The sequence below is a fragment of the Pelophylax lessonae genome (assembly GCF_965119305.1).
Source record: "Pelophylax lessonae genome assembly, chromosome: 1".
Classification (NCBI taxonomy): domain Eukaryota; kingdom Metazoa; phylum Chordata; class Amphibia; order Anura; family Ranidae; genus Pelophylax; species Pelophylax lessonae.
This window is the reverse complement of record NC_138768.1, coordinates 751059787-751085359: the sequence shown is the minus strand read 5'-3', so window position 1 is coordinate 751085359 and position 25573 is coordinate 751059787.

The following is a 25573-nucleotide window of genomic DNA, read 5'->3' as shown; positions in this document are numbered from 1 at the left end:
CATGTCCTTATTCATAGATGTATGAACAAGGACATGACATATTATGACAAAAACACAACTAGTTATTAAAAAACATATTGCAACAATTTACACACGCTAATGCACATACCTTTTCTACTTATTTTGCAGACTGCTGGCAGTTACTGCTGGTCATAACATTGGGTACTGCTGGAGGAAGTGCAGTGCCACTGCTTCCTGTATGGCCTGATCAGTACCCATCCAATACACAGCTCCATGTGTCTGAATGAACTACGAGCCCCAACATCCTTAGTGGCTGTTGGCTTGTATTTCTTAAAGTACTACCACAACACTGAGGAGCTCTATGGTAGTTCTTTGAGTGTTCCAGTCAGGGAGTATCGGCTTACCCGTAGGGGATGTATGGGCAAGCAGATACACTGACAGTGCAGAAGACCTGCATGGCATCAGCGATCTGCTAATCATGGGTGCAACAAAAAATAATAAATGCACGTTTTTTTACCTGCAAAAAAATGTGCATTTATTGTTTTTTTTTTATAAAAAGTAAACGTCTCCTTCTAAGCTAAGGCCGGGCATACATGGGTCAAATTGGGAAAATATTTTTCTTCAAAAATCTTATCTAAGAATTTTCATTCTAATTTCGTACCATTAGTGGGCCGCAGTAGTGGCTGATTTTCGTGTGCCCGTCGAATTGGAGTGATTGGAGATGTTGTAAATCTTTTAGAAAAAGAACGATCTTTTAAAAAAAAAAAAAAAAGAAATGCGCACGAGCCATGAGAACATAAAAAATAATATTCTTGGAAAAGAAAGAAGATTCCCGGCCACGAAAATTATTTTCTGTAGCAACATGAGGTGAAATTGAAGTCGGTTGCTCGAATTTTGAAATCAATGGCGGTACCATCGGATCACAAAACGCAGGAAATTTATGATTTTTGAAAGAAAATTCATTTGGAATTCAACTCATATATGGTCTGCATAAGTCAAGCCTGGAGGAGTTAGGCTAGGTTTACACTTAGCATCTCATGAACACATGTTTTTCTGTACATTTGTGGCATCACATGGATAAGGCAGCCCATTAACTTCAATGGGCTGCCCTTACACACAATAAATGTGGCAAAGAAGCTAAAATTTTTCTTTGGTCGTTAAGCGTTGCATATTTATTTATTTTTTTAACTTGTTTACGGTGCACTCAGATGTGAATGCAGTCTAAGGGCTTTGGAAAAGGAAATCAAAAATGCAATTTTTACACAGATCCTAATGATGCAGCCAATTGTTTTTAGTTGGCTTATACAGACAGTTGTGTAAACTTACACTGCATATACAGTAGATCAATAAAAAAAAAAAGCCTTGCTGGTACATCACACCTCCTTTCCAAAAAAACCCCCAAAAACGACTGGAAAAACTTTTGTGTGTGTGTACGCGTACAGTTGTATTCAAAATTATTCAACCCCCACTGAAATTGATTGTTTTGGCCAGTTTGACATTGATTTTGATCATTCAGTCATCCTGCTTACAATTAAATCAAAGAGGCACGTGTAGGTCAGACAAATATAACATAACAATTATAATGAAATAACCACAAATGTCTTTTCTGTGCTCACATCATTATCAGTTTTATTCAACCCCCAAGTGACATTCAATCTTAGTACTTAGTACAACATCCTTTTACAGCTATAACAGCTTTTAAACGTGAAGCATAGCTTGACACAAGTGTCTTGCAGCGATCTACGGGTATCTTCGCCCATTCGTCATGGGCAAAAGCCTCCAGTTCAGTCACATTCTTAGGCTTGTGCACTGCAACTGCTTTCTTTAATGCCCCGTACACACGTGCAGATTATCTGCAGACTTTTGTCTGCAGACTTACCTTTTCTATGTAGTGCAAGGGCCTGCCGGATTGCATACAAATTGAAAGTGTTTAGGTTTGACCTCATATTATATGGTTTTGGTAAGTCTGCAGATAATCTGCACGTGTGTATGGGGCATTAGTCCCACCAGAGGTTCTCAATCGGATTTAAGTCTGGTGACTGTGATGGCCACTCCAAAATGTTCCAGCCTTTAATCTGAACCATGCTCTAGTGCAGTGGTTCTCAATTCCGGTCCTCGGGACCCTCTAACAGGCCAGATTTTAAGTATTACCTTGGGGAGATGCAGACTAGAATACTGCAATCACTGAGCAGCAAATGGGATCACCTGTGATGTAATTTAGTTATCTTGCAAACCTGGCCTGTTGGTGGGTCCCGAGGACCGGAGTTGAGAACCACTGCTCTAGTGGACTTGGAGGTATGCTTGGGATCATTGTCCTGTTGAAAGGTCCAACGTCTCCCAAGCCTCAGGTTTGTGACGGACTGCATCACATTGTCATCCAATATCTCCTGGTACTGAAGAGAATTCATGGTACCTTGCACACGCTGAAGCTTCCCTGTACCTGCAGAAGCAAAACAGCCCCAAAGCATGATTGACCCCCCGCCATGCTTCACAGTAGGCAAGGTGTTCTTTTCTTCATAGGCCTTGTTCTTCCTCCTCCAAACATAGCGTTGATCCATGGGCCCAAACAGTTCTAATTTTGTTTCATCAGTCCACAGAACACTATCCCAAAACTTCTGTGGTTTGTCCACATGACTTTTGGCATACTTCAGTCGACTCTTCTTATTCTTTGGAGACAGCAAGGGGGTGCGCCTGGGAGTTCTGGCATGGAGGCCTTCATTATGCAGTGTGCGCCGTATTGTCTGAGCAGAAACTTCAGTACCCACATCTGACAAATCTTTTCTCAGTTCCTCAGCAGTCACACGGGGACTTTTCTCCACTCTACGCTTCAGGTAGCGCACAGCAGTCGAAGTCAGCATCTTCTTTCTGCCACAACCAGGTAGCGTTTCAACAGTGCACTTTGCCTTGAATGTGCGAATGATGCTTCCTATGGTGTCTCTTGGTATGTTTAACATCTTTGCAATCTTCTTATAGCCATTGCCCTTCCTGTGAAGAGTAATCACCTCTTCTCTTGTCTTCCTGGCAGGGCCGGCGCTACCACTAGGCAGGTTAGGCGACCGCCTAGAGCGCACTGTTTCATAGGGCGCCTGCCCACTGATTTGCCTACTCAGCCTGCCTCTCCCGAAGTCCCGCCGCCGCCTGTGTAGCCAATCCGGATCATCACTTAGTGAAGGGGTGCCGCGGCAGCACTAAAGGACCGACCTGACATCACGGTCTCCGAGTCCTGACACTTACAGTGACAGAACAGAGGCTGCCCGTGCCTCTATGATCAGTGACAGACAGGTCACAGTCTGTGACCTGTCCGTCTCTCAGAGACTCTCTGGTGCCAGTCCACAGCTTTAGAAGAAGTGATTGTCCCTCCCTGGTCCCTCCCATGATCCATGGGAAGACCAGTTATTACAGCCAGCCAGCTCTGCTCTGTCCTTCTCCCCTCCCCTTTATCCAGCAGCAGAGAGCAGACTCGTGCATCAGACAATCAGACATGTGAGTATCTGATCAGTGGAGCTCCGGGGGTCGGTACCTGGAGGTGTGTGTGAGACACAGCTGGAGGAGCAGGCTGCCTAACTTTCCTTAGTGGTAGCCCCGAGGCAGGGCTTGTGCCTGGAGAGAGAGCCATTGGCAGCAGAGCAGAGCCCTAGTGGTATGTGAACAGTGAAAAGCACATTGAGATTCTATAATTGAACTGTATAGTGTATGTGTATATATTTATATGACTTATATGTGTGATCTCTGATGTGTGATGTTATCCCCCCTTCTCCTCCCCTCTTACCTCCCCCCTCCTCCTCCTCTCACCCCTCCCCCTCCTCTCCCCCCCTCCTCTCCCCCCTCCTCCTCCTGTCTTCCCCTCCTCCCCCCTTCTCCTCCTCCTCTCCCTCCTCCTCCTCCTTCTCTCCCCCCCACTCCTCCTCCTCTCCTCCTCCGCCTCCTCTCCCCCCTCCTCCTCCTCCTCCTCCCCCCTCCCTCTCCCCCTCCTCTCCTCTCCCCCCTCCTCCTCCTCCTGTCTTCCCCTCCTCCCCCCTTCTCCTCCTCCCCCCTCCTCCTCCTGTCTTCCCCTCCTCCCCCCCTTCTCCTCCTCCTCTCCCTCCTCCTTCTCTCCCCCCCACTCCTCCTCCTCTCCTCCTCCGCCTCCTCTCCCCCCCTCCTCCTCCTCCCCCCTCCCTCTCCCCCTCCTCTCCTCTCCCCCTCCTCCTCCTGTCTTCCCCTCCTCCCCCTTCTCCTCCTCCCCACTCCTCTCCCCCTCCTCCTCCTCCGCTCCCCCTCCTCCGCCTCCTCTCCCCCCTCCTCTCCTCTCCCCCTCCTCTCCTCTCCCCCTCCTCTCCCCCCTCCTCCTCCTGTCTTCCCCTCCTCCCCCTTCTCCTCCTCTCCCTCCTTCTCCCCCCCCCCCACTCCTCCTCCTCTCCCCCAACATTCTCCTCCGCCTCCTCTCCCCCTCCTCTCCCTTTCCCCCTCCTCCTCCCCCCCTTCTCCTCCTCTCCCTCCTCCTCCTTCTCTCCCCCCCCACTCCTCCTCCTCTCCCCCAACATTCTCCTCTGCCTCCTCTCCCCCTTCTCCTCCTCTCCCTCCTCCTCCTTCTCTCCCCCCCACTCCTCCAAATCTCCCCCAACATTCTCCTCCGCCTCCTCTCCCCCTCCTCTCCCTCTCCCCCTCCCCCTTCTCCTCCCCCTTCTCCTCCCCTCCTCTCCTCCTCCTCTACCCTCCCTCTCCCCCTCCTCTCCTCTTCCCCCTCCTCCTCCTGTCTTCCCCTCCTCCCCCCTTCTCCTCCTCCTCTCTCCACCCCACTCCTCCTCCTCTTCCCCAACCTTCTCCTCCGCCTCCTCTCCCCCTCCTCCTCCTCCCCCTCCCCTCCTCTCCTCCTCCCCCTCCCCTCCTCTCCTCTCCCCCTCCTCTCCCCCTTCTCCCTCCCCCCTCCCTCTCCCCCTCCTCTCCTCTCCCCCTCCTCTTCCCCCCTCCTCTCCTCTTCCCCTCTCCCCCCTCCCCCTCCTCTTCCCCCTCCTCTCCCCCTCTCCCTCCTCCTCCCCCTCTCCCCCCTCTCCCTCCTCCTCCCCCTCTCCCTCCTCCCCTCTCCCTCCTCCTCCCCTCTCCCCCCCTCTCCCCCCCTCTCCCTCCTCCTCCCCCTCTCCCTCCTCCCCTCTCCCTCCTCCTCCCCTCTCCCCTCTCCCCTCTCCTCCTCCCCCCCTCCTCCTCTCCTCTCTGAAGAAATATATGGAATGGCGCTGCAAAAATCTCCCTTCCCCGCCACCTCTACCATATTCACGGGCAGGGTGAAGGGGTGGAGTCAGGGGCGGAGCCAATGGGGCGGCAAAATAAGGTTTCGCCTAGGGTGTCAAAAATTCTTGCACCGGCCCTGCTTCCTGGACCATTCTCTTGACTTCACCATGTTTGTAACCACACCAGTAAATGTCTAGAAGGAGCTGAGTATCACAGTCATTTTAAAGCTGCCTAATTGGTGCTTATTAGGCTTTATTGCTGCTCCCTGACATCCACAGGTGTTTTCAATACCTGATTGAAAACACTTCAATGAACCTCTGTTCTTCAGAGTGGTAGTCTTTAAGGGGTTGAATAATTGTGTCAATGAAGAATTCACAAAAGATACATTTACTACTATATTACAAAACCAATTGATGTCATTTCATGGTTCTTTAAGAAGTCCTTGTAGGATTTCATTCTGAATACAATTACAAATGTACACTAAATTCCCTAAAACCCTTTACAGCATTGGGGGTTGAATAATTTTGAACACAACTGTATTTACATGCGCATACATATATATATATATATACTGTATGTATATATATATATATATATATATATATATATATATATATATATATATTGTAGCAGAGTGTCCCAGAGAGAGCCAGGAAAAGTCCTGTTCGGGGTTTATACATCACCCAGGCATCTCTCGTATACCTTTAGGGATCTCTGATCCATGATCCAGTTCAGATCTTGGTCCTCTTCCCCAGGCCAATTTAAACTCACCTGAGACAGAATGCAGCTCTCTCTCAGCCTGGGAAAACAGACACCGTTTGTCTATGAGAGCGGAAGGTCAGTAAAACTACCAGTTTGTGTCTTTGGAAGCTGACAAGCTGTAGGCTTGCTCAGTCTGTGTTAGTGAGGGACTGCATTGTGTGTAGTAAGCACCGGGACACGGCTAGGCTTTTGTTTATATTATTATTCCTGCTTGTTTTCCTTAAAGCACTGTACAGCACCTGTATATAAACTTGTATATAGCACCAATAAACACCGCACTGTTTGTCACTACCACGCTGGATTTGGTATCTGTGCCTGAAAGACTGCTCATCCCAGGGAGCTTTGCACCTGCTACCTGTTCCCCAGCTTACAATTTATACATAATGTACATGCATGCATGTATGTACCACACAGCCAATCCCCGTGTTTTTACACAGAACTTTCTGCCAGGAATATCTAATGTTTATATATCAGTACCATGTGCATGAACCCTAGGATTTAACTGTTATCTACAGTTTGCTAAAGTGTAAACACAAATGTCAATAGGACAATTTTGTACGACAAACATAATTATCCATCTTAAAATAATGAATTATCGGCTAGGAAACATGTTAAAAAGCAAAGCAAATATTTGTTTAACCTTGTGTTGTGATAATGTTTTTTTCTGCATGAAACCATGGGCATGAAACCTCATGCACACTGTATGTTTGGTCACCTCTCCTAGACGCCTTTCTTCCTGGCAGCAAAAATTTTGGCAGAAAAAGTACTTGATTCTTAAAAACTCTTAGAAATTCATTTCATTGGCCAGAATAATAATCTATTCTGGCCATTGAAATGAAATAATGCTAAACGTGCCTAGCGTTACCATACGTTTAGACGCATTTACATGCATCAATCCTTTTTCTTCCAAAATTATGCTGTTCCTGGATGTGCTGAAAGTGCAGTATGGGGAGGGGGGGGGGGTTTGGGAGTTCTGCCTATAAACACCTCCTAATGCCTATGTATGTATGGACACATAGGCTAACATGGGGGGGAGTTTGGGGGGCAGAAAAAAAACACCCAACACCCCTAACCAGAGGCGTAACTAGAACCTTCAGGTCCCCGGTGCAAGAAACCATGAAGGGCCCCCCGGACTCCTGGCCGGGGCCCTTCCCTTCAAGCCTGGGGCTCTTCCCACTGATCCTGGGGCCCTTTACTCTCGTTGGGGGGGCCCTTTGTTAGGTCCCGCAGCGGGACCCTTTCACAAGTTCTGTAGTGGGCTCCCTTCCTGCCATCTTGGGGCCTCCCCATGGTGGTGGAATGCCAGGGCCCGGTTGCAAGTGTGACCTTTACGATCCTGGAAGTTCACCCACTGGTGTCAGTATTTTTTATTTTTTGGTATTTTAATTGTATTATTTTTAATTTTTTTACAATGTCACTGACTATGTCCATTCAGAAAAGGAAGGAGCTGGTAAATTACGTATTTATTGACCCCTTCCTGGTTCTTTATTGTGACACATCCCCTGCAGCAGCCAGCAGGAGAAGGGAGGGAGCACAGTGTGGGGGGGGGGGGGGACCAGGGGAGCACACAGGGGCCCAGAGACAGCAGAACACACAAGTGAACTGGATAGGAGGAGTGGTGGGAGCAGCATACAGAGGAACCAATCTCCTCCATGTTCCTCCTGCAGCTACCAGCGGAAAAAGGGTGACAGTGATTTCTCTACATGCTGCACCCACCGCCCCCCCTATCCAGGTGTACAGGGGAGTCGCACAGACCCCCTGGAGCATGGGGCCCGGTTGCAATTGCAACCCCTGTAGTTACGTCCCCTGCCCCTAACAGTAGCATAAAAAAACATCCAGAGTGCATGAGACCTAATTACGGTACACAAAAATTCTGTGTTTTATGCCACATACAGCCTATCATTTTCATACCAACACCGATCAGTTTACCCATGCTGTGTATATAGAATTTTGAATAATGAATAAGAGATTTAAATGTATGCTACCTTCACTTTACAGTCCCTTTTACTTTTAAAGGGTTTGGAATCGTGCATTTTCAGGTCAGACTTCGGGGTGACTTCACAGACATCTGTGAGGGTTCCTGCACAGATGTCTATTGAAATCGCCCCCTGAAGTTGCCAAAAGTAGTGCTGAAACTACTTTTGGGAATCGGTGCGGCGGCACAAAGTCAGATTTGCACTGATTCAGATGGTGCCATTGCCGGCAATAGGCCCCAATTTGACATGCCAAATCGCATGTCAACTCAGCCCAATGTGAACGGGGGCTGAAAAGGTTTTCTTAAATTTGAGTCTCTAATAATCCCCTGTACAAAACACACTTGAGTCCAATCAGATGTCCTGCATTTACATGCACTGATAAGCCACGTATTGACGACTGCAAAGAACAGAGAAATTACCTCTGCTGCTACTCCTTCTCTGTCAAATAAGAAGTCAGGGCAGACTGTGTTGATTAACCATTTAAGGACCGGAAGATTTTACCTCCTAATGACCAGGCCATTTTTTTTGCAATACAGCACTGCATTATTAAAACTGACAATTGTGCAGTCGTGCGACGCTGTACCCAAATCAATTGATGTCCTTTTTTTCCCACAAATAGAGCTTTCTTTGGTGGTATTTTATTTTTTGCGCTATAAACAAAAAAAGAGCGACAATTCTGAAAAAAAAAAAATAATTTTTAATTTCTGCTATAAAACATTCCCAATTTAAAAAAAAAATTAAAAATCTAATTTTTTCATTTAGACCAATATGTATTCTGCTACATGTTTTTAGTAAAAAGAAATCCCAATAAATGTATATTGATTGGTTTGCCCAAAAGTTATCGCGTCTACAAACTAGTGGATAGATTTATGTCATGTTTATTCATTTATTTTTTACTAGTAATGGCGGCGATTTATATGTAGCACTGCCCCCGTAGGGACTGCTGAATATTTACTCTGCTGGCTCCCCTGGTTACCAACACACGGTAATAAGTGAATGCAGTTCCTACATTCCTTTTGGCTCTTCACTGCAATAAACAGTTTAGGGGTATTAGGTTTTTTTGTTATTTATTTTATAATGGGGATAGGAGAAGAAAATAGTGGGATACTCCAATTTAACTATTCACAATATCTGAGGACTTCTATGTTCACAACTCCACTTGTAGGTATAGAACAGCCAGGCTGTTAATTCATCCTGCCACTTTAGATGAATGGGGTTAAGTGGTCTCTTGCTTTCTTTAACCTCTCTCACAAGACAACTTAGTGAACAGTATTTTATCTTCAGGATACTCTCTCTAGCATCCTCTCTCTGCTGACACCTGTCCACTGACTATCCTATGAGCGGGGGTGGCCCCCCTCAGGTCAGGCCCCTTGACACAAGTTCCTTTACTCACGATACTGCAGAAACAGTACCTCCAGTGTCTCCCCTCTCAGTCAGCTTCCCTGGACCTCTGGGTTCAGCTCCTCTAAACCGCTCCTCTAGCTCTCAGGATGACCTCCTGCGACTGCATGGCACCTCTACAGAGGAGGAGGCAGCCGCCCCTTCCCACTGGGACTCCGCTCTCCAATGAAAGACCCAGAGCACATGTGCTCCTGGCTTTTTATACAGTATCCCAGCATGGACCTAGGTGACCTGCCCTCTGCCAATCATCAGGACTGTATCAAAGCCTATGCATCCATTTGTCAGGTTTCCTTCCACTGTCTAACATGCTGCCCTAATGGACCAGCGTGAAACACTCTCTAGACTGAATGAATCGCATACTGAGCAGAATGAGCAGACCTCACTAACAGATCCTGCTCCCTGGTATGCAGAGAACAATATAGATTTACCAGCAGTCCCTCTGGTAAGCAGACAGAGCTCAAACCTATACTCTCACTAGCACCTACCTAGGAGGGTGCTACATACTGTATAGCAGGACTGCGACATTGCGGCGAACGGATTGGACACTTAACTGATACTTTTGATTTTTTTGGGGGGGCCACTGACATTCCTAGAGTAATGTGTGCTTAAAATATGCACTAACACTGTACTAATGACACTGGCAGGGAAGGGGTTAACACCAGGGACAATCAACGGGTTAAATGTGTGCCTAGGGGATGCTTTCTAACAGTAAAAACCCTATTTTCCATCCGTCTGGAGGATCAGATCGCATAAGATCAGATGAGAACAGACAGGTGGTCCATTCTCATCCGATCTCTCATAGAGGAGAGCGGGGCTCTGGCAGCTCCGTCTCTGCACACAGAGCGGAGACAGCGGAGACGAAGCTGTCATCCACCTGCTCAGCAGGGATCGGCGGATCGATCCCCGCTGAACTAAACAGGCTCTGTCGGGTGCACAGCCCGTGTGAAAGGAGCCTAAAGATAAAAAAAAAAAAATCTGACTTTACAACTCCTTTTGAAGTGGAAATAAAGTCTCTGCTTCAATGGTCTGATGTCTGTGTGCTCCCCTGCAAGCACCTGCAGCTTCTCGATTGTTGCTTCTAGGTACTTGTCTTCAGTCATCTTAAATGGCCGGAGTGTGATTAGATCACACCCATGCATGGCCAGGAGTTCAGGCATACTGGCACACTAGGGCTGTGCTAGAATGTAAACTGAGCTATGCATACGAAGATTGCGAACAGGCAGGTAGGTTTATTTTATTTGCAAAAGAGATATTGCACATCTCTTCTACAATAAAGGCCTTGCCTGCTTGCATTTTTTTTAATTTGAGACTTCTGCTTTAAGAGCAGCATGGAAAAACCCTGCACTACCAGCACATAGGAATGTCGGACTGAACAGTTGCCTAAAGCTGGCCACACACTGTTAGACAATGCTGAGCAAAAACTATTTACAATACATTATGAATGGTAAAATCTCCTACTGTACCTGCTGTATCTGATTGGATGCAGCTTTTGTTCTGCCGAAATTTTTCTGACCAGCTCTTTCGATTTTTTTAAAGTATGTCAAGTAGAAGGGGGCTGATAGGGTGTCAGAAACTGTATCAGCTGCTGGTGACACTGTGGTTGCTGGTTCTGAAGGGTGTAGTCCAGGTGTCTACCAGCAGGTGTCTCCCAGTAGCTAGTGGTCCCAGCAATTTGTCCCCACCTGGTGATGGCTGCAGGGGTATAGCCCCTTTTCTAGCTTTCCACAGTACCTTAGTGTTTTACTCTGTGTGCCAAATTTCCAGAGTTGTATAAAGTACTCGAAACCCATACTTGAGTAAAAGTACAAGTGCTCGATCAAAAAGCGACTTGAGTAGAAGTACTAAAGTATTCAACATTTTTTGTACTTAAGTATTACAAGTAGCTTTTTTAAAAATGTTGCTACTCAAGTACTGAAAGTAAAAGTACAAGTACTGTGTTAGATAGTTATTAAAGAAAGAAGTCAAAAGTTTAAACATCATATTATTTTTTATTATTTCAAATGCAGCTTTATTTATACATACAGTAGCATTTATTTTCATATGCGCTGATAATACACATGTTTTGAGCTTCATGAAACCTGCCATCTACTGTTCAGGCAGTGGTAATTTTTATAATTGTAACGAGTAACTATGCAGCACAAAAAAAAAATATCGGAGTAGAAGTATTGAAATCATTGAAAAAATGTAGTGAAGTGGAAGTAGGAGAAAAAAATTCTACTCTAGGAAAGTACAGATACCGCCTTTCGGTACTTAAGTACAGTAGTGAAGTAGTTCTACTTAGTTACTATACATCTCTGCAAATTTCCATATCATGTTTCTGTACCTGTTTTCCGGATCCTTGTCGGCTCTACCTGATCCTTACTGTGGCCTATTTCCTGACCTGTCTTGCCCCACTGAACCTTGCACCTCCTGCCTGACCCTTCCTTACCTAATCTTTTCCCTTGCTTGTATATAGTGTATAATAAGTTCGGTTTTTTGGTAGGTTTCATTTGTCACTGTGTTTTTCTATGGCTCGCACACTCTTTTTGGTGTTGGATGGGTTTGATGTGTTATTAATAAATCCTATTATAATTGCACCTAGTTTGGGATCGATTTCCTTTGTACAGCTACACAGATCTGGTCACCCCTACTTTTCCTGCATATCAGCACATGGTATCCCAACACGCCCTGTGCCAGGATGCTAAGTACTGATATCCAGCAAAAGCAGGGGTAACCAATGTAGAAAACCCACGTAGTGAATTTCGACCATTCATCAGGAACGGTGTAAAATTTTGCATAGTCTATGCATACTTCCCAACTTTCTCAGATGGGAATGAGGAACACCTATAAGCAAAAGTATGTAGAGGTAGGACACACCCCCCTGCCGTGCCCCCCTTAAAGGAGACTTGTAAAAAAAAACTGATTGATCTAAGCGGAGCTCCACTCAAAAGGGGAAGTTCCGCTTTAAGGCCTCCTCCCCCACTACTGTTTGAGAAATTGAGCATTTGGGGTGAAAGGGGTAAGCGGGTACTCAGTTTTCACACTTACCAGCTCCCACTTTCACTCTGATCGCCTCAGGCGATCCGAAGCGGAAGTTCTCCTCCCCCCCCCCCTTCCCTCCCAAAAACTTCTGGGACACATGACAGGTCTCAGAAGACGTCAGAACCAGTCACAGACCGCAGCGCCGCTTGCGCATTTGCAGTGGGCACCAAGCTGTCACAGCCGGGTGCCCATAGTAAAGATGCTGGCGCCAGTGAGAAAAGACACAGGGCGAACACAGCTGGGGTGAGTGCACCGCTAGATCTTGGGACAGATGAGTGGCTGTTTAATAAAATTCAGCAGCTACAGTTTTTGTAGCTGCCGACTATTACTTTTCACTTAAGAGACTGGACCTCTTCTTTAATCCCACAAGTGATTTTTTTTACCACTAATATTCCTTTATACTGGCTTTTGGAATTTACAAATGCAGGAAATTTAAAATTGGATGAAGGGTTTAGCTCTAGGAAACACTTTTGGAAAGATGAGCAGTGCATTTTATATACAACTATAGAGATAAGACCAAAATGAGGGAGAAATGAGGAGGAAAGAGGGACTTTGTTCCAAATCAGGGACAGTCCCTTGAAATCAGGGACAGTTGGGAGCTAAGTGTATGCCTACTTCCCAACTTTCTAAAATGATAAAGGGTAACAGTTTTTATCATACAATATTTAGTCAAAGAACACGGCCTGGTTACACAGGCCACAAAGATTGGCTGAAGCACACAAGTGCATTTTTGACCTCTGCTTTTGCTTTAATTTGGCTTTTCAAAATAACAAATGCAGTAATATAGAGGTTGGATATAAAATGTAGTACAGTGTAGCACTTCTGGTAGTAAAATACTGTAGTACATTCTGTGTAGAAATTTACACATCAAACCAAAAAGAGGGACAACTGAGGCTGCACGAGAGACTTGGTCTCAAAAGACTGATAGACCTTCCAAATGAGACAGTTGGGAGCTATGGTGTATGGTCAGCTTAATCAACATCTCCATCCCTCTGCCTGAGCACAGCTGTTGATCAGGTAATAGTCATAGTCGAATATTGGAGAGCCGGGCTGTTGCTCATGTGTGAGACTCCCCTATGTGCTACCAGCGGAGATTTTTTTTAACTCTTGCTGTTAAAAGTGATTGTAAAGTCTCATTATTTTTAATAAAAATAACAAACATGTTATACTTACCTCCTCTGTGCAGTTGGTTTTGCACAGAGCAGTTCAGATCCTCCTCTTCTCGGGTCCCTCTTTGGCTCTCTTGGCCCCTCCCTCCCTTTGAGTGCCCCCACACCAAGTAGCTTGCGATGGGGGCACCCAACCTGGGTCACAGCTCTGTGTATCCATTTAGACACAGAGCTGCGGTTCAGCCCCGCCCCCTCCCTCTCCTCATTGGTAACTGACTTTGATGGATAGAAGCAGGGGCCAATGGCACCCCTGCTGTGTCTTAGCCTATGAGGAGGGGAGTCCTGGATGGCTGTGACAGTCGTGGACATCGCTGGATTGATAGGGAGTTTAGGTAAGTATTGGGGGGGGGGGATAAGAGGGGCTGCTGCACACAGAAGGTTTTTTATCTTAATGAAAAGAATGCATTAAGATAAAAAAAAAACCTTCTGACTTTACAACCCCTTAAACTTCGCTGGTATAAAAAAAAAAAAAAAAAAAAAAGCAGGTATATCTGTATATTCTACCTGACTGTGTGGAGGGGGTAAACTGGCAACAGATATGACAATAGAATTAATAAACTTTTTACAAACTGCACAGTTTTATTAATAGCTACGGGCCCCTTGACTGCATAGGCTTGTTTCTGGAAAAGGTGACCTTAGTCTTTAAACCTAAGGAATGTATTTAATCTTTTTCTTGAAAGACTTAATTGAATATTTTCCTCACGTTCCCTACTAGGCCATCCTGTATTTTTACGTATAGTATTCCAGTGACTCAGCAGTCATCTAGACATCAGACAACAACATAGTGCAGTTATACATTTGCCATTATGCTTAACAGTGTTTATTAGTGTTGGTATGCCTTCTCATTACTATCCAAAACCAAAGAAAGTTTTGTCAAAATTGGGCTTAAGGGGGTAGTTGAAACACAATGAAAAAGAACAATTCATGCATTACTATGTTATCACAGTTTTGCAGAGTTCTTTATACTACATTATAATACCAGTTAAAGATATATCATGAACAGCAACTGAACAGCAGGGAATCTAGTTAGGCCATTTCATTTTAGATTGGCGTTCACGTAAAATTGTACATAGTAAAAGAAGTTAATTAAAAACTCTCTGCAAATTTAAAAGTAGATATCTTAAAATTCTGAATGAGTTCAACAGGAGGCCAACAAGAAAAGAAAATTGAAAGTAAATAATTTAGCACATTAACACTTATCACAGGAAATTAGAAGGGAATTTAAAAGGAAACTGTAGATGAGTGAAACAATTAATGTATGTACTTAAATCCTTTTACTGCCAAATCCGTATGTCGTACGACAGCGGGGTGGGAGGGTGGTGTTACACACCAAGTATATCTGTATGTACTGTATATCTGACAAACAGACTGCCTGGTGTCAGAAGGAAGCGATCCGGCAGCTGGGCAGCCGCCATTTGCTCCCAGATACCAGCGGCTGGGCAGTCGCCAATTGCTCTCAAACACCCCCAGTGATGGATGCACACCCCCCCCAGCTTGTGCACCCCCACCATGCATCTAGGGCTCTGTGTGCCCACTGGCATGCATCTCAGACTCTGTGTTTGGAGGGGACAGAGCCAAGCAGACACGCGTCTGCTCTCTTCCCCTTCTTCTTGCAGACCCAGAAGTGATAGGTCAGGTTCCTCGGCTTGTATGGCCTGGGAAGAATCTAATGTTGTGCGATCTGCACTGCACTAGATTATTTGAAGACAGGTGAAACGTCAGGGGTCTTTTAGAGGTCTCATCAAAGAGAACCTGTCACCAAAAGTCTTCACTTTTTGTGATAAAAAAAGTTAGGTAAAAATAAAACAAATTAAAATGTAAACAAATTGCAGTGGTGTGCGGGCAGTGCGTGGTGAAAAAATTACTGCCTGCAATCTATTGCCTCACATGGCACGACGGGCAATTGAACTTTATTAAATTACATTTCAATAAAGTTTCTTTAAAAAAAGTGAAAAGTGCGATGCGGCAGGATCGGCACATGTGCTTGGCACTGATCTGGCTGGGCAACACCACACATTGTCTGCTGTGTTGTAATGCAGTGGCTGGTGTGAACATTCCCTACAAGTGTCCATGAGGGTTTGTATAGATGAGCAAGAGGTACTATAACTTATGCAGCACTAGTGTTTTAAATGGTTTGGGCTTCAGTGCTATCCTCAGTAATAGGCATGCCAAAGAGTAGGATAGATAGGGTTGCTTGTGTCTATGTCTGTCTTAAAAATATACATTTTCAAATCATATAAATTTTTCTGTAATCGATTAAGGGATCCAAGATCCAATTTGGCAACCATGGGTTGTAGTACCATCTACAGGAGGAATAGACACTAAGTATATCCAAAAATATTAGGCCTTATAATGCCCTACTACACCAACCACACCTCACTGTAACTTAGTGTGTCCTATGAAGGGTGGACATTTTTTTTTTATGGAGTACATTTTTGGATGGACAATAGAGAAAACTGGATTTTTGAGTTTACAATAAAACCCATGCTTTGGAATCCATTGAGGAACACAGGTTGCACCCCTCATTCTTTTCTCATTGATTTTGTACTGCTTGCTGCAATTGAGGTATGCCCAGTAGAAAATGGTTATAAGCCAGAAGCCAGACCTACTATTTTTGCATATACCTAGTGTCCATTTCTCCTGTGTGCAGCCCAAAAACTCACGGTTACTTGATTGGATCCTGTGTCTATCAAAAAAAGGGATTTTGCAGTAAGCACAAAAATCATGTTTTCTTTATCATACCTGATTTCTCAAATCCACAATACACACTTTCAGTTATATGTTTTGGTACAATAATTTTTATTGTAGAAAGCTTAATAACAAAACAATAAATCTCCCATGCAGGGATAAACATAACATAATGGCATGGGCAAGAATGTGATCAATTGGGTATTTTAGAAATACAAGACATCCTCTGAGGGACCTAGATGTACAAGCCATTAGTCCACATATGTCGCCTAGGCCTCAAGGGCCTACTAAGCGAGCCTATGGTTCATGTGCACTAGTAAGCATCTAGCAATATTACATGTGGGGCTCTACTGGATATCCCCACAAGGGGGTCGATATGGGTAAGTAAAAATAAGATGTTTAGGAACATTCACGGTCTAATATCTCAGTAGGGTAAATTCAAAATTTTGACCTAGTGGCGTTAGCCGCAGGTCCACAAAAATGTCCTAGGTCCGCAGACGTAGGGCCGTAATATGGAAAGGGGAGGATGAGGGCAATCTTATGCCCAATCTCAATTTGCAAAAGAATGAGAAAAAGAAAAAAGAGGAGAAGAGGGTAAGAGGAGTTCTAAGTGCTGGGGAAGTTTATGTAAGGACAATTAGAAGAAGCCCAGGCTGTTTAGATGCAGGGAAGTTTAGAGAGAGTCATGTAGATTGCTAGACATTTTTTCATCATTCATGAGGTCTATCAATATGCTCTTCGCCATGGCAAACGAACAGGGCATTCTTCCAGGCTCTGGCATCACCCACATAGTGGCTATAAACAGGTAAGTCACCAATTTTTGTTGGTATGAGAACAAACCCTAAATCATGCATTGTAATAGGGCTACTTTAGCATCCTTGCGAATTTGTATGTGGAACAAGTAGTAGAGGAGCCCAAATGCCCTAGACCAGAACCCCATTAGACAGAGGCAAGACCACCAGGAATGGACAACATCCCCTTGATCAAGCATGATATATTTTTTCATATATAGTTTATTCGGGCGGAGTTAGTGTGTGACATCATTCCGCACGAGCAGGTCAGATGGTCTATTGGTTGTCCTTGATACTATTGCGATCTAACTTCTGGACTCATGTAAGCGCATATTTTTGATTAAAGGAGATTTCTTTTCCTTACTGACGGGATAATTTGGCTAATTGGATACCTGATGGTGAGGTATTTATAATTTGAGATCTCCACCGTCTGGTAAGAGGATTGCATACTCTGGAAGAGCACTTTTTGTGCACTGGAGCACCTTATATGAGTTTGGTGCACTTCGCCCTTTTTGAAGCATTCGGATAAATTTTAAATTAATTATTATAGACTTTTTTTGATTATATGGTTATTCATTTTGTATATTTATGGAGTTTTGTTGTGCACGTGAGTTTGAGACGCATTTGTATGCAATTGTGTAAACTTTATATCTTAACACCTTACACATGTTTAGGTGTTCACTTATAGTGATAGGATACTATTTTTTTTCACAATATTTTTAATCCAGTATTCAGGATTTAGTTGCAACAATCCGAATCTGATAATATCTAGCGCAAGGTTTTTTTAAATGAATATCTTAATTATAGCTCATTCATGACTAGTTCTGACCAGATGCGCCTGGCTTGTATTCAGAAAAGTTGCAGCTAATTTCTGAAATACTCTATTCAGGTAACTTAATTGGCAAAATATAGTAGGATAATACAAAAAATCCAACACAGATTCACCATGCAAGGTAAATGGGGGAATGATAAAGGAACCAATAAAAATGGGTTCTTACACTTTCCAAATACAGGCAGTCCCCTCGTCACAAACAAGATAGGTTTTGTAAGTTTGTTCTTAAAGGGGTTGTAAAGTCAGAAGTTTTTTTATCTTAATGCATTTTATGCATTAGAATAAAAAAATTTCTGTGTGCAACAGCACCCCTCAGCCACCTAATACTTACCTGAGCCCCCTCTCTATCCAGTGATGTCCACAAATGTCTCAGCTGTCCAAGACTCTCTCTCCTGATTGGCTGAGACACAGCAGCAGGGCCATTGGCTCGAACTGCTGTCAATCTAACTCAGTTAGACAATCAGGAGAGGGGGGGGGGTGACCGGAAGCTCCGTGTCTGAATGGATACACAGAGCTGTAGCTCAGCTTGGGTGCCCCCATAGCAAGCTGCTTTCTGTGGGGGCACTCAACAGGAGGGAGGGGCCAGGAGCTCCAGCCAGGGACCTGGGAAGAGGAGGATCTGGGCTGCTCTGTGCAAAACCAACTGTAACAGAGCAGGTAAGTCTAACATGTTTGTTATTTTAATAGAAAAAAAAAACAAGACTTTACAATCACTATAAATTGAATTTGTATGTAAAATGGAACAGGTACCGTACATTTTTTAAGTGCAACTCCAGCCAACAAAAATTATTTTTAATTTTTTTGGATAGCATAGGGAAGGATTAACAGCCCTGTATTGTTTGTTTTGCGGTCAGTGCGCCTGTTCAGAAGATTTCACCTCTCTTTCTGTCCCTGTGACATTTGGATTGTAAAAATATGGGGTTGTAGAAACAATGATTGGTGATAAAGCTTCAGTGGAGACAATTTTTCCCATGATAACTCTCAAAGGAATGATTTTCCCTTCCTAGGGGTAGATTTTCTCCCACTTCTTGTTGTCTCCCTCCGTTTGTAAGTAGGAGTCGTATGTAAGTCAGATGTTTGTAACTCGGGCCCTGCCTGTATTGCAAAGAGCACTCATCTATCATATGGCTCCCTTGATATGCTGTGGTAGGAAACCCCTGGGTGCAAATGCTGGACAATCTGGCTCAGTTAAAACTCTAAAATTCTTAAGGGCTGATTTGTGGTGCAGACCTTAATGAGAGCTCCTTTTATATTAGGTAATGGGAGGTAGGAAGTTGTCCTGTAAGGTCAGGCTAAAAGCTATGATGCAGCTAAATCAATGTTCTTTAGCATTTGGAACCAGATTTGGTTCAAATTGTTCCTGGAGTTTATGTTTTGCTTTTTCTAATCACTGCACAAATATATCTTTGCCTGTTATAATTATAAAATTGGTAAGATGTCATATGAGATCAGTTACTGTGTAAACATATAAGGATTAGGCAAAGCTATTGCATATATAGATGGGGTGATTTCCCCCATGCAAGCTTTATTATTAAATATATGGAAGTACAGGCTAGAAGAGATGAATGTCTTTACTTGAAGTTGGATAGATTTCTATTATGCCATTAACAATCGGTCAATCATCTACTTGAATTGCTTGTTAAGCATTTGCAGGTCAGACAATGTAATTTTGTTAATGGGTTAGTTGGCAGCAAAGCTCTAAAACTTATGTAAAAGCCAAGGCAGAGCTGTAATTCTCCTTTCAAAAGGGAATGTGTGTTAAAATCACACTGACAATTCAAATGCTTTAAGAACAAGCAAAATAGATTTACTTTCTAGATTTAACAGCTCATGGGCAGTTTAAAAATATATTTTGAAAGCTAAGAAATTGCCAGACAATTAGTGAGCATTTCTATAAAAGGTATCATTACATTAACAATGAACCTTTGTATGAATCTACAAAAATTGTCTGGAAGTCAATTCATCAGCAGCCCTTCTACTCTAGCAGGATCCCCAAATCACCTTTGTGTGTATGTATGTGAGCATGCTTTTTAAAAGGATAACTCTATCTTTCTTGATCAAGCTTACTTTGCAGTAGAGTGCTGATAGCATTGACCACTATGCTTGCACACTGTGTTACACACCAAACTATCTGGTATAGTACATGTGAAAAAACAACAAGGGGACAGATAAACATCTATCAACAGTCTTTATTATATACAAATATATATACCATGAAGCTATGGGGAACCTTAGTAAACTAATAAACAAACACTTGCCTAATAATCTCTGCTTTTGGCCTGGATTAAATACAGCAGCAGCTTCTACATGGATGTTTAGGTGGCTCAATTCTGTCTCTACTTCCTGGAAACTGTTAGTGATACTTCATATAGCTTTTATAAAGATGGCATCTTCCACCTGCTACTAAGGTCTTTTCTTCTCCCCCCAATATATTTCTTTGTGACTGTCAAGTTTATTGAGTCATTTGATTGTACACAGTTTTCTCCCTAGTTTGGAGGACTCTGTGAATATTTGTCTTTTATTGTACGGGTTAAAGGTGTTTTGACACGCATCTGTGGGCATTTTTATGTTAAATTGATTTAGGGTGTGTTTAACCATTAAGTAATTGATATCAGCTGACATTTTGCCTACAAATGCTAGTCTTTCACCGATATCCCATTGTGTGGTTATGAGTAAGCGATCCTCTGTATCGTGAAACGCGTCAACCTATTGCATGTCTTTGATGGACTGTCTGTATGGATGTATTCATGAGGAATAAAGGACATTTCTGATTTCATCTACTTCTGAGTGCGGTCCTTTTTCCTTGTTTTGAGAAATTTTCTGGATGGCGGATCTGACCTGCACCGGAGTGCTTTGTCTCACCTGAGCGGCTACCCTGTTCAGCCTGTATATTCTTCTCCCCCATTGTCTTGTGGCCTACTGTGCTGTGTATGCTCTCTTAAGGGGTGTGTGGGGTAGTGGCTTATATCCCTTCCCCCTTTCCCCATCTTCCCTTCCTCAGTGACTGCATTCATATGTTTTTATTTGATAGGTGTTGTCCTACTATATATATATATATATATATATATATATATATATATATATATATATATATATATATATATATATATATATATATATATATATATATCCTTCTGACGCACAGTTGGGCTTTCAGCGTTGCTCTTAGACTCATATCAGTAGTTTCATTGAGTGGTGTGGGAACCAGCAACATTTTCGCTTTTTAGGACAATCTTTTTCTCATTCTGCTTAGTGAGTATTGTGTACTGTCTGAGGGTAGGGTCATTTGTGCCCATGCAGAGTCCGCTCATCAATGCCAAGGGCCAGGCAGAGACACTAGTCATGTGAAGAATCAAACATTCAGGCAGTTCTCTGACTTAGAGATGAGCTTCCCCTGTGTGCAGTAATAAAGTGGAAGGTTCTTTTGAAAAGTGACTTATCCCTAGTCACTAAACACTATAACTTATGTGTTTACATTAGAAAGATGTGCTGATCCTGCACCCACTCAACCAGTCCAGAATACCTCTGTTACCTCATTACATGCGCATAGAGCCACCAATTGTGGGGTTCCAGAGTATATCACATGATATTTATTTATCATTTTTTGATTTTTTTTTTTTTTTTTTTTTTTTTTTTTTTTTTAGGGGGTCAGGTGAATGTCCCTTCATTCACTTGTTATCTGCCATGCAGTCCTCCTTTAACTTGTTGTCTTCTTTTTTTCTCCCATGTCTGTCCCAAGACCGGTTTGTACAAACAGTCCAGGATGTAATACAGCTTCACACTATGTGCGCATCCAGTTCAGTGGTATATTATGTACCAATGTTTTGTCTTATTTTAAATATTGTTGTAACACTGTAAATATTATCACATTTTTTTCATTCATTATATTTAGTGCAACACACAACCCAACCTATCCCAAAGAAGCAAAATCTTTAGTGAAACGCATTGACAGTCTGGATTTGGAGCAACATTTGGGAAGCATTTTTTCAAGCTGTGTATACTATGTAAAATTTGTGTCTATAAAAATATCTTGGATAGTCCTATTCCATTCCATTTGGGGTCTCTATTTTGCAATACAAGTATCTGTGTGTGCGGTTAATGTTTTTATAGAAATATTTTAATGATTTAATGGTTAGCACTTCCACCTGGCAGTACTAGGGTCATCAGTTAGAATCTTAGCCAAGGCCATGGGCATCTGCTGCCCGCAGGCATTTGCCCCCCCCCCTGGAATCTCAACTTCCCCTTTCAAGTGGGTGTTAAGCCACTTTATACCATCCTGTCTGGTCTGTTTAATAAACCTGTGTGCCTGTGTATGTGTTTTAAAAAAATAAGCCGTTATTTACCAGTTTTCAGAGGGCCGATCACCGCTCACATGACCCCTTGGCTCTCTCCTCTCACCGTCTGACAGCTGCCTGCAGCGGGCGGGGAGGGGATTCCTCACTGAGGTTAGTCAGGAGGGGAGGAGGAAGGGAAGGGGGAGAGAAGAAGAGAGGCGGCTCACGTGAGAAAACTCTGAAAACTTGTAAAGAACGGTTTCTTTTTATAAAACACAGACACAGGGGCACACAGGGTTATTAAACAGACTGCAGACAGGATATGAAACTTTAAATAAAACTACAGAAGCAGGAGGGGGGGGCACTGACACAGGAGCAGACAGGCAGGGAGAGAGGGCAGAGGAGGACAGGAGGGCTGCGGATGACGGAGGCACGTAAACTGACCACAGTGTCAGGGCTCAGCAGCCATGGTATACCGTGGTCAGTTTAGAGAGGGGAGGACATAGCCAGGCAGGATGAGCCAGGTATTTTAGCAAAGCACTGTGCTATATAACATGCTTTAAGGCAGTGGTCCTCAACCCTGGTCCTCAGGGCCCACTAACAGGCCAGGTTTGCAAGATAACTGAAATACATCCCAGGTGATATAATTTGCTGCTCAGTGATTACAGTACTCTAGTCTGCATCTCCCCAAGATAATACTTAAAATCTGGCCTGTTAGTGGGCCCTGAGGACCGGAGTTGAGGACCACTGCTTTAAGGGAATAGGATACTTTTTTTTATTTTTTTGTTTGACAAATGCTTTAAAAAGAAATGCTGCTGTTTGCTCTTTAAAAAGAAATACTCAAAATTAGTATAACGACTATGCCCCTCCCCTTCATGACATTGTTGAAAAGGGGCATAGCATTGGTGTCCTCAAAATGATGACCCCCCCTGAAAAAAAGTTCTGGGGACACCCATGGCCAAGGCACTAACTGCACAGAGATTGCATGTTCTCCCTGTAAGTGAGTGGGTTTCCTCCAGGTACTCCAGTTCCCTCCCACACTCCAAAGACATACAGGTAGGTTAATTGGCTCATGTCTAACTTGGCTCTAGTATGTGTTTGTATGAATGTGAGTTAGGGACCTTAGATTGTCAGCTCTTTGAGGGACTGATGTGAATGTGCAATATATATAAATGTATAAAGTGCTGCGTAAATTGATGGCGCTATATAAGTACCTGGAATAAATAAATAAAATTCATTTTTGAATTTGTATTTTATCTGCCTCTTGTTGTGTCTGTTCTGTCCAACTGTTTCTGAACATATGGTTCTTTGTTTTCTCCTGGAATCTCCCTTTATAAAATTTCACAGTCCTCTAATCAAGGTTTCTGACCCAGTGAGCAGAGACAAGAAGTACCTGTTTTAACCTGGGGTAGCTCTGCAATAACCACCAGCCATTATGGTGAAAGCAAAACAGTTCATTTATTTTAATCACAGCTAAACAAAAGACAGCTTACTTCAGCCAAAGTAAACAAACAGGCCAAATCCTTATATTGGTAATTAAGCAGCAGGCTCACCGCTAGTCTTTGATCCTGTACAGGGGTTAGGCTCCTCCAAAGTAAGGGTACCAGGCAGGCCATACAGGGGGGTTAACAGCCGGTTTCTCAGCTTGTCTGAGAGCTTCCACTTGCTACACAGCTAGCGAGTCTTTCTCTTCCACTCACTTCCTTGACACAGGTGCCATTCAAGCCTCCCTCACCTAGGACTTAACCCTTTCATAACCAGAGTCCTGGTAGTCAGGGTTTGAAGGCTCTTCCCCACCCCCCCAAGTTTCTTTGAACCTTTGAAATCTCGGGGGCCCTGATATAAACTTAGCAATCCAGAGAGTCCTGGAAGTCAGTCCTCTCAAGCCAAACCTAACCCGGGACACCTCACCCTGGTGAGAACCCCTGAGTACCACAAAAGATCTGCAACTGTCCCCATTAAAGGGACCACAACTCAAGTATCGAGGGAATGTGCCTGCCATCCAGGACACATTCCTGGTGTCTTGTACATACCCCCCCACCCTCCCTGCCTCCACGCAAAGGTGCCTGAAGCAATGTGGGACACCCTGCAGTGTACCCTAGAGAGAGCAATCTTGTGTTGCTTTCCTGGTCTGTGTTCAACTAAAAATTTGAACTCTTGCAATGCCAAAAACCACCTGGTAACTCTAGCATTCGTGTGTTTATTCTGTCTAATCCAGGTTAATGGGGCATGCTCTGACACCAGGCGAAACTTCCTACCGAGGAGAAAATAGCGTAGTGTGTCCAGAGCCCACTTAATGGCCAGACACTCCCGATCCACTACAGTGCAATTTTCTACTCAGAAAAACTATGGGTGTTCCTCCCCATTGACCTCTTAGGACAGAACAGCTCCTAAGCCTTCACTGGAGGAATCTGTTAGAACAACAAATTCTCTAGAGAAGTCTAGAGCGACCAGCACTGGATACTGATACAAGGCTGTCTTAAGCTCCTGGAAAGCCTTTTCAGCCTTGTCATTCGACTTCACCATAAATGTCTTTTTACCCTTTGTTAGGTCTGTGAGAGGTACAGCAATAGTGGCAAAGTTGGAGACAAAACTGCGGTTGTCCCAAGGTTGCCCAAAAAGGCTCGCAGCTGTTTCTTCGTGACTGGGTGGGGCCAGGCCTGGATAACCTCTATTGTGTTCATCTGTGGCTTCACCAACACTGTACCTACAATGTACTTGGTCTCTTCTATAACAATGGCACATTTTTTCCAGGTTCACAGTAAATCCTTCTTTCTTCAGAGAGTCTATGACTGCCTGCACTCGGGGAAGATGGGAATCTCAGTCGGTAGTAAAGATGACAAAGTCATCTAAATACACTGAAGTGTATTTCCGATGTGGGCATAGGTTTTATCCATAGCTCTCTTGAAGCAAGCTGGAGCGGAATGCAAACCAAATGGCATTCTTTTAAACTGGAAATGGCCATCTGGGTTAGAAAAGGCAGTCTTTTCTTGGGCTTCCTTAGTTAAAGGTATTTGCCAGTAGCCTTTGGTGGTAATGTATCGGGGTGGTCCCAACCTCTCTATCAGTTCGTCTACTCAGGGCATTGGATATTAGATTGAACGTCGATACCTCATTGAGTTTTCTGAAACCATTACAAAACACTGCTTTCCTATGTGCCTCAAAGATGCGGTATGGTTTTACTTGAACCTACACATTAGGTTCCGTGACAATATCATGTTCAGTAACCCTGATAAGACCTGGCAGTCCTGAGAACTTCTCTCTATTCCTCCTTTACCTGCTGCGTTTGCAGCTTGGATAGGGAGGTGGAAGCTGGAGTTGTCCCCTACCAGGGGCTTAGGACTAACCTCAGCCAGGGCAACATCATGCTCATGGTCCTTCCAAGGCTTCAGGAGATTTACATGATATACTGTATCTGATAGAGCTTCCTCTTCCTAGGTTGGTGTATCTTAGAGGGAACCTCCCCAACCTTTTCTACCACCTCAAAGGG